Source organism: Equus quagga, chromosome 9 (assembly GCF_021613505.1).
Source record: "Equus quagga isolate Etosha38 chromosome 9, UCLA_HA_Equagga_1.0, whole genome shotgun sequence".
In the NCBI taxonomy this organism is placed as follows: Eukaryota; Metazoa; Chordata; class Mammalia; order Perissodactyla; family Equidae; genus Equus; species Equus quagga.
Genome location: NC_060275.1, coordinates 53144637 through 53155127, shown reverse-complemented (window position 1 = coordinate 53155127; position 10491 = coordinate 53144637).

The following is a 10491-nucleotide window of genomic DNA, read 5'->3' as shown; positions in this document are numbered from 1 at the left end:
TTATAACCATTACTTTGAACTCTTTATCTGCTACGTTGCTTATCTTTGTTTTGTTTAGTTCTTTTTCTGATATTTTGTGTTTTTCTTTCATTTGGAACATATTCCTCCATCTCCTCATTTTGCCTAACTCTCTGTATTTCTTTGTATGTGTTATGAAGATCAGCTATATCTTCCAGTCTTGATATGGTGGTCTTATATAGATAGTGTTTTGTGGGGCCCAGTAGCACACTCTCCCCTGATCACTAGAACCAGGTGCTCCAGGGGTGCCTGGGCTGTGATTACTGTGGCACTATGGTGTGTGTGGCTGACCCTGTGGGGCAAGAGCTCCTTTGGAGAGCCACTGATGCTGGCTGGGGCCACTCACTGGGTGCAGCAGGTTGGGAGGCCCTTTGGAGGGGTATCAGCCAGGGCATGTTTGCAGGAGAACGCTGGGGTGTGGCAAGTGGAGCTAGCAAGGTAGATGAGGAGTGTTAGAAATGGTGCCCACCAGGGCTGGGCTGGGCCAGCTAGGTAGAAGGAGAACAAAAAATGCACCCCGCCCCACCCTCCCCCGCTGTTCCATCCCTGGAGAAAGTTCCAACGGATCCCTGCCCCTCCAGCATATGCCTTAAAATTAGTCAATGAATCTCCTCATGTATAACCTAGGTACTTTTCAGACTGCTGCCTCTGTGCTGGGACTCGGAACAAAGTGAGTTTGTGTGTGTGTCCTTACAGAGTGGAGTCTTGGTTTCCTACAGTCCTCCAGCTCTCTGGGGTGTAAGCCCTGCTGTTTTTCAAAGCCAGACCATTATGGGGCCTCAACTTTCTGGTGCAGGTCCCCCAGGCTGGCAAGCCTGATGTGGGGCTCAGGCCCCTTGCTCATCTGGGAGGACCTCTACAGCTGTGATATCCCTCCTGCTTGTGGGTTGCAGTGCTGGGGGTGTGGGTCCTGACCAGATCACATCTCCGTCCCTCTTACACATCTCAGCATGGCTTTTTCTTTATATCTTTAGTCGTGGAAAATCTGTTCTGCTAGTCTTCAGGTCATTCTCAGTGATAGTTCTATATGTTGTTGTAGTTTTCTGTGTTTGTATGAGGAGGTACGCTAAGGATCCCACTACTCTGCCATCTTGATCCAAGCCTCTTCCTGTGTTTCATCTTTCGCTGTGTAACAGTAAGGATTCTAGTTGTGCCCAAAATGAAATTTATACCTTGATCACTGTTTGGCCGCATGTTCGCAATGGATTTTTGAGATGCCATAGTTCGGTATGTGACCTACCCGTTAAGAACCATGGATCTAGCTAGTAGTAATGATTTCTGTGAAGAAAGCAGTATAAGAGTTACAAGCTATGTTTGTTGAGATAAAATTATCCAAACCTTGGAAATAAGATAAAAAGGATGGATGTGTATTCATGGAATTGTCATCCTGTCCTATTGACAAATAAGCCCATCTAAGGATCATCAGAACCTCTAGGGGAATGAAACTTTGATGACTTACGCTGATTATGGCTCAGAATCTGTGAAACTGGATGGTAATGAAGATAATTGATAAGCTGCCAATGATTATTGTCCAGCAGAGGGGCAGAAGACTTCCATCTGGCTGAAGAGAGAACTCCAAAGGTTATGACTTTATCACTCTGCAGTATAGTTTTGCATCTAATTCAGTAACTTTTATTTTTTTAAAAAGTAGACTTTAGGGGCCGGCCTGGTGGTGCAGCGATAAGTTCCCATGTTCTGCTTTGGCAGCCCGGGGTTTGCTGGTTCAGATCCTGGGTGCAGACACGGAACCGCTCAGCAAGTCATGCTGTGGCAGGCATCCCACGTATAAAGTAGAGGAAGATGGGCACAGATGTTAGCTCAGGGCCAGTCTTCCTTAGCAAAAAGAGGAGGATTGGCAGCAGATGTTAGCTCAGGGCTAATCTTCCTCAAAAATAAACAATAGATTTTATTTTTTAGAATAGTTTCAGATTTACAGAAAAATTGAGGAGATAGTACAGAGGATTCCCTTATATCCTGCACCCAGTTTCCTTTATTTTTATCATCTTACATTAGTATAATATGTGTGTTATAGCTAGTAAAATAATATTGATACATTATTATTAATCAAAGTCCATACTTTACTCAGATTCCCTTAGTTTTGACCTAATGTACTTCTTCTGTCCCAGGATCCCATCCAGGACCCTACCTTACATGTAGTTGTCAGGTCTCTATAGGCTCCTCTTGGCTATGGCAGTTTCTCAGTCTGTCTTTGTTTTGATGACATTGACAGTTTTGAGGAGTACTGGTCAGATATGTTGTAGGATGTCCCTCTATGGGAATGTGTCTGATGTTTTCCACATGATTAGGCTGGTTTTATTGGCTTTTGGGAGAAAGACTGCGGAGGTTAAGTGCCATTTTCATTACCACATATCGTATGACTTATGACTATTAATATTGACCTGATCACCTGGCTGACATAGCATTTGTCAGGTTTCTCCACTGTAAACTTTCTCTTTTCTTCCCCCTTTCCACTCTGTCCTCTGTGTCAGGGAGTCGCCAGGTGCAGTCCATTCCTAAGGAGTGGGGAGGTTTGCTCCTCCTCCTGGAGGGTAGATAATAATAATAATCATAGATTATTGGGAATTCTTCACGGGAGAATTGTCTCTTCTCCCCACTTATTAATTTATTCAATCATTTGTTTCTATCGTATTTATATGGGCTCATGGATACTTGGTGCTGGGTGTACTTGTTGCTAATGGGGTGTTGCTTCTCTTGGACCCTCTGAGCTGACAGCATGGAAATATATATATGTATATTACCCTGTATGTATACACATGTCGATGAATATTTCTACATGTAACCATCTGTATCCATGTTAAGCTAAACATGAGTTCTCACTGATGTCTCCAACTCTAACCACATGGATCATTCTTCCCCTTGCTTACCTGTAAATTCTCACTTCAAGAGTGAGAAGCCTGACTCCCACTATCCACCATCCACTTACTTAATTGTTCAATTCCAGGATAGATGTAGAGCAGTATCAGAATTGTTCATCCGTGCCCCCATGGGAAACCATTTTATCCACTAGAGTACAGTGCTTATGTCCAGCACATTTGCCTTTAGTCTTACAGACTCCACTCATTCCCAAAGTTAGTGAAGTCAGCACCTTTTCCTCCTCCCTCTTCAGTGAGGTTGTTTCATACATTTGTAATACAGTTACATTCTCATGTCACAGTCTGCCTTCCTTCCTGGGATCCCCCAACTTCCTAAGTGATTTTTTTCAAATTTTGAACACATTAAGGTTCACTCTTTATACTGTAAAATTCTGTGGATTTTGACTATTGTAATAATGTTAAGTATCTACCATTATAGTTTCATACAGTTTTACTGTCCTAAAAATCCTCTGTGCTCCACCTCTTCATCCCTCTCCCCTTTCTCCTGGCAACCACTGATTTTTATGCTGTCTCTATAGTTTTGCCTTTTCCAGAATGTCATATGACTGGAATCATACAGTACGTAGCCTTCTACTTAGCAATATGTGTTTAAGTTTCTTTTATATTTTTTCATGGCTTGATAGCTCATTTCTTTTTGTCACTCAATAATATTCCATTGCACAGATGTACCACAGTTTGTGTATGCATTCACTTATTGAAGGACATCTTGGTTGCTTCCAGTTTTTGGCATTATGAAGAAAGCTGCTATAAACATTCATGCCGGCAATCTTTTTTTTACTGACTATATAAACATTCATGTCTTGTGTACCTCTTTGAACCAGTTTTTCCGTCCTGCCAGTTCCCACATTAACGACATGTGCCCACTATATATTTGTATGAGAAGTATGTTTTTAACCTTTTGACAATTATACCTTGATATGCTATTTTTATAAAATGCCTATGAGACGATGTAAGTATTCCCTTTGTGATTTGGGGCACATGCTACATGACCTCAAGATTGGCCACCAACCTCATTTCCATAGGCGTGGACCTTGATGGGTGAGTCCTTCTAAGGGTAAGCCAAGAGGAGTATTTCTGATGAGTGGTGCTATTGTTGGTGACCTCCTACGAGAGAGGTTGTTGAAAGTACTACTTTGCTTTTAAAACTCCTTAAGATGATTCTGTGTGCGCTTAAGACTTTTATCAGGTCACATTAAGGACATTATTGTTGTAAGGAGAGTGACAAGAGAGTGGGATGGAAACAGCACTGGGTTTGAGGACCCCTCTGCTATTCAGTGCCAAGTCTGTTAACACCTTGAGCCTCAGCTTGCTCGTTTTGTAAGGTAGGATACATCTTAGCAATGCAATGATACTATGACTGATAAAATATCCTAATCCACTGAGATTTTTTGGAAATAAAAGAAATTATATGTGTAAAATACTTAGTAAGCACTATAGAAGGATAAGTTATTACTGGCTAGCATGGGGTTGGCAAACTTTTTCTATAAAGGAACAGATAGTAAATATTTTCAGCTTTGCAGGCTATATGGTCTCTGTCACAGTTACTCAACTCTGCTATTGCAGTTCAAAAGCAGCCATAGACAGCACATAAACCAATGGAGCATGGCTGTGTTCCAATAAAACTTTATTTATAAAAACAAACAGTGGGCTGTATTTGGCCTATGGGCTGTAGTATGCTGACTCCTTTGTCTCGAATAAGCGTGGAAAGACACAAACAACTCTCTGCTCCCTTCCTCTTGAAATCTCTTCCAAATACAGCGCTGGGGAGTACATTCAATAATTTACTGAGAGTCTTGACTCACAGACTACAAAGTCCCCAGGTGGGTTGAGTTACTTGTCAGCCCAGCTCTTTAAAAAACACAACTAGTTCCCTGCTTTCTACAAGGGGTCTCATCTTCCCTATGGGTGGAGCCCACCCTGCTCCTTCAGGAACTGCCACCCTTGTCTATGCATAAAACTGCTCATTCACTCCCCTGGGCCATAATATTAAATGTCTGGGATGACTAAAACCTTGTTATTTCCTTAGCTAAACCAGATACTTGGAAGAGAGATCCACAGAAATGGAAAGGACCTGAGATTTTTGTCTGCATCTTATGATCCAGACACTGTGCTAGATGCTTTTACTACTTGAACTCATTTAAAACTTGCAATAATTCTGTAAGATAGGTGTTAATACACCTATTTTACACTTGGCAAGTTCAAATTTTATAATTAGTACATTCAGCTTTCCATATATGTACATTTCCTCTGAAGTCATGACATCCCAATTTCCACAGAGAACAGAAAATGTAATTTGTCAACTCAAGGTAACTCAATCACTTCTGCATTTCAGTGTAGTTATTACAGTTTTAAACTCAATTAATGCAAATTTCCTCCCCTCCCCTCTTTCACCCCTCATCCCTGGGGGTGAGCTAAGTTTCTGTGGCTTGGCTTATTTATATACCATTCTGGAGGGAGAGGTGGATGCTGGCCTCTGTCCTTGCTGCATTCTCCTGAGAAGGTTTGTCTTTTCTAGTCCTCATGGTTTCCTATCATGTCTGTGAGGATCGTACACTCCTGCTCCTTGTCCCAAACCCTGGCTCCTTTGGGACTGTGGCTCGTGCTCAGTCACTTTCCTGTTCCTCTAGGGGCGCACAGGAACCTTCTGCTTATGGTTCTATGAGGCTGCTCTGAGGGTTGCCTGACCAGGAAATTCCCTCAGCCGTTGTTAGGCTGCCCCTCTGGGGCCACACTGGACATGAGGCTTCTTCGTAAGACTTGGATTCTCCTTTGCTAGTCCTTGGGAAGCCAGGCAATGGTCTGTTTGGCTCTGGAGACCTTCTTGGGTTATCTGAAGTTTCTGTCTCCCCTCTGTCCAAGGTTTTTGATCCATGGAGGGGACCATTGTGCAGGGCACGTCTTAGGGGCATAAACATTGGCTATAGCCCCGCTGATCCTTCTTCCCACAATCACTAAATTCATCTTTTTTTTTTCCAAGTAGAGAAAAATGTTTTTGTGGCATCCTACATTTCCCCTGTTCTTTAGTTCATGGTATAAACTCTGCTGAAGCCTACCAGGATGCTAGTCCCTTAGGAGTTCAACATTTTCTTTCTCAAACCCCTGCCTGCTGCAGCAAAAAAGCTTTGTTTTCAGGATGTTGTCTCTGCCCTACGCTCTCAAAAGTCTGACTCGGAACTCAGAGGTGCGCAATTATTTCTTTGATTTCAGCATATTTGCCTTCCCCCTAAGAAGAGTATGTATGGAGAACTGCTTTCATTTTGTTGGCTCGTTTTTTCCTAGAAACAAACATTAGGAAAAGATTAAGATCAGGTTAAATATAGATCAGTTTAGGATTCTGTTTCTTTGTCTCAGTGACAGAGGAAAGGGAAAGGGCACAAGGAAGCTGGAGGAAGAAAAGCCTTGGGTAGCTTCTCTAAATACCATTCATGCATACTCACCTCTGAGGAACCCGAGGCCCTGAGAGGGTGAGCCGCTGGCCCAAGACCGCACTGGAGAGAATGGAGGACTCAAGGCTCCTTGCTGGGTGGGCAGCCAGGTCTGCCTGACTCCAAAACAAACACTGGCAGGGGTGGGAGTGGGAGTGGCAGGGGGCAGGGGGAGAGTTTTAAAAGGAAGGAGTTTTCAGTTTCAGCAGTTTCAAATGCTGCAGAGACTCCCAGAAAGATAAGCATGAAGACAGAGGTTTTTCAGACGAGGGGGTCATAGGTAGCCTCTGACAGGGCTGTGCTTTGCTCCACGCTAGACCTCGTCCACTAGCACAAGACTGCAGACTCGCAAGTCCTGATCCTGAGGCCAGATGCACCACTGAGGCACTGCTGATTATGGAGAGCTCCCAAGGAGTGGTGCATCCTTAAAACGTTTTATTCTGGGTGTCCAGTTGGAGAAGGTTCTAAAGACTAGAACGTCAGCAAGATATACAGTACTTGACCATTACATAAGAAACCTGGGCAGAGGAAGGTGCTAATTTGAAGAAAATAGGAAAAAGGAGGTTTTGAAGTGAGTGGATAAAGGGGTTTGAGTGAGGGCATGGGGGTGCCCCCAAATTCCCAAAGTGAGAAGCACCCGTGACAGAAAAGAGGCAAAGCTGGAAGGGCTACCCACTCTGAAGACAGGCTAACAATTGCCATCTGTGAGGGAATTCTTTCTTTTTAACCTTTTTGCAAACTTTTCTAAATAAGTGGTGTCAGTTTGTAGGCCCTCCCAAGCTGTGTGCTAAGTGCTAAGCATGCAGAGTCTTTGTTATCTTACTCCTGGAGGGTTGGCCGCTGCCTTCCTCTTACAGGACAGATTTTCTTTTTATCTTTTTTTTTTTCTGGAACTGCCTCCTAAATGCCCTGTGACAGCAGGTTTCCAAGGCACAGGGCCTCACAGAGGTCTGTCCCCTCAATGACCTCACTGACGGGCCTCACTCCACCTGTGCAGTTTCAATTGGCTTTACGGTCTCCTGCTATGTAAGGAGCAAACACAGGGCTGGGAGGGAAAGGACATTAGTCATGAGATTGGAACCCATCTGTTTCTCAAACAGCAGCTTCTCGAGAATGGCCAGTCACTGGCGAGGGGGGAGAGGCAGCCTGTCGGGGAAGACTAGTCTACTCTCAAAACAAACTTTTGGCTGTTTGCTTCATTTCTTGTAGAAATATAAAAAGCTTAAATTCAGTTTAAATAAAGATGAGTTTAGGATTCTGTTCACTTCGTTCTTTTATATTTATTTTTTAAATTTTATTTATTGGTGAGGAAGATTGGCCTTGAGCTAACATCTGTTGCCAATCTTCCTCTTTTTGCTTGAGCAATATTTGCCCTGAGCTAACATCTGTGCCAGTCTTCCTCTATTTTGTATGTGGGACGCCACCACAGAGTGGCTTGATGACTAGTGTGCAGGTCTGTGCCCAGGATACAAACCTGCAAACCCTGGGCCGCCAAAGCAGAGCACATGAACTTAACCATTGTGTCACCAGGCCAGCCCCTTATTTATTTATTTTTAAAATTTTATTTTATTTATTTTTAAAATTTTACATTATTTTGGGAAGAATACTTAACATGAGATCTACCCTCTTAACATGTTTTAATTGAGATATAATTAACATGTAACATTGTATTAGTTTTAGGTGTACAACATGACGATTTGATATATGTGCATCTTGTGAAATGATCACCACAATAAATTTAGTTAACATCCGTCATCACCTCTTGACATTTTTTAAGTGCACAACACAGCATTGTTGACTGTCGGCACAATGTTCTACGACAGATCTCTAGAACTTACTCGTCTTAACTGAAACTTTATGCCTATTGATTAGTAACTCCTCTTGTCCCCCTCCCGTGTCCCTTTATTAATTCAATTTGACTCCTATGTGTTGAGCGCCTTCTATGTACAGGGCACTGTGGCAGGTGGCAATAAAAATGTGAAATAGAAAGTGCCAGCTCCTATTGCCTTTTGGGGCCAAGGTAGGCAAATATTCAGGTAACTATTACCTGGTGGAAGGTCAGTGCCTTAAGAGGGGAAGAAAGGGGCATGAGAGTTTTAAAAATTATTTCTGGTTGGAGTCTTCACAGAGAACGTAGCATTTGAGGCAAAATTTATAAGGAGGCCCCAATTTCACTGGATGGAGGTGTGGATAAAGAGTGTTCCACCTGGGGGCTGGCCTGGTGATGCAGTGGTTAAATGCGTAGGTTCCGCTACAGCAGCCCGGGGTTCACCAATTTGGATCCTGGTTGCAGACATGGCACCACTTGGCATGCCACGCTGTGGCAGGCGTCCCATGTATAAAGTAGAGGAAGATGGGCACAGATGTCAGCTCAGGGCCAGTCTTCCTCAGCAAAAAGAGGAGGATTGGCAGCAGTTAGCTCAGGGCTAATCTTCCTCAAAAAAAAAAAGAGTGTTCTACCTGGGGAAGCTGGCTAAGGATATAGACATTCTGGACTTGTTGCCCCGCTACAGACCCCAGGCCACCTAATAGTAGAAGCAGATCCCACTGTGTTCCTCTGCTTTTTTCCCTAGGACTTCCTGAGACTTCAGCTTATTGTATAATATTCCAAGCCACCTTGAATGTGGAAATAAACCAAAAGGACTTTCCTGGGAAGATGGAGAAGAGTTTGCTTTGGGAAAAGGATAAGAAATAGGTCCTAGGAAGCCAGAGAAGAGGGGGAAGAACAGACTTTGTCTGCAGAGGAAAGAAGTAACAAGTCAATGTAGGTGACTAAAGACCTCTTAATGCCTCAAAAGATCATGAAGAAGGGACAACCAGAGTTAGAAGAAAGACAGGATGTGCACTGCGGATGTGTGTCAGGAAAGGATGGATTTGAGGGATAAAAGCAGAGCTGTATCTGCAGCTATTTGCAGTTTGGCCTAGTGACCGCCTCATCAATCAGTGGGCTCATACGGGAAGGGCCATTTGGCACATACATTGAATTCTGAGGAGCTCACACCTGGACACTTGGGCTCTTTCTGCAAGTGGAGGTGGCCCTGTCCCTGGCAGCATTGCCCAGGTGCAGGCACAAAGGCCTGGTCAGTGTGGCAGGAGGGAAGCAAGGGCTGGGCAGGATGGTAGATGAGAAATAACAACCAGAGTACTTAGGGCAGATTCTGGGCTCTAAAGGCCTTAGCTGAATTTTCTAACTTAATCTCTATAAAAAGTCAGGTGGTCACTGATGACCTTGGAGAGCACTTTTTCCAGAGGACAGTGGGAGTGGGAGCCAGGTCTGCAAGGGGTAAAGCACTGAGAAGGTGGAGGGAAATTGAAGGCTGCAGTTCTAGGCCATTCTAAGAAGCATGTCAGTGACAGGAAGTGGGAGAAAGCATAGCAGCTTAAAGAGGAAGAAAGTTCTTTTTTATATTTTTCCTTTTATTAATTTTTTTTTCTTGCTATGAAATAAACTGAGGGGAGGGGAAGAAACAAGTGGCAGAGGAGAGGCTGCAAATATAAGAGAAGGGTCCCTTGAAGTGGCATGTTCCTGGAGGAGGCAGTGTGATGCTACCTCCTAGTGGTGCAGTGAGTTGGTTCTGGGGACAAGTATAGATGGGGTCAGGGGGCACAGGGAGATGGGACTTCTTCCTCGACAAAAAAAGGAATGAACAGGTGAAGGCACAGACATATTAAAATAGGCAGGAGGAAGTTTGAAGAGTGCACTTTGATTGGCCTCAACATTTTTAATAAAGTGGGAGAAACAGTCATTTACTAAGAGCGAAGGGGGCATGAGGAGTGGTATGGACTCAGTTGTTTTCCCTCCCCTCCAAACCTTCCCAAATTCATATGTTGAAGTCCTAACCCCCAGTACCTCTGAATGTGACTGTACTTGGAGACAGGTTCTTTAAGGAGATCATTAAGTTAAGCAGGTTATTAAGGTGGGTCCAAATTCAATATGACTGCTGTCCTTATAAGAAGAGGAGATTAGGACACAGATACACACAGAGGGAAGATCATGTGAGGCCGCAGCAAGAAGACGGCCATCTGCAAGCCAAAGAGAGAGGCCTTAGGAGAAACCAAACCTGCTGACACCTCGATCTCAGACATATAGCCTCCAGAACTTTGAGAAAATTAGTTCCTGTTGTTTAAGCTATCCAGCCTGTGGTACTTTGTTA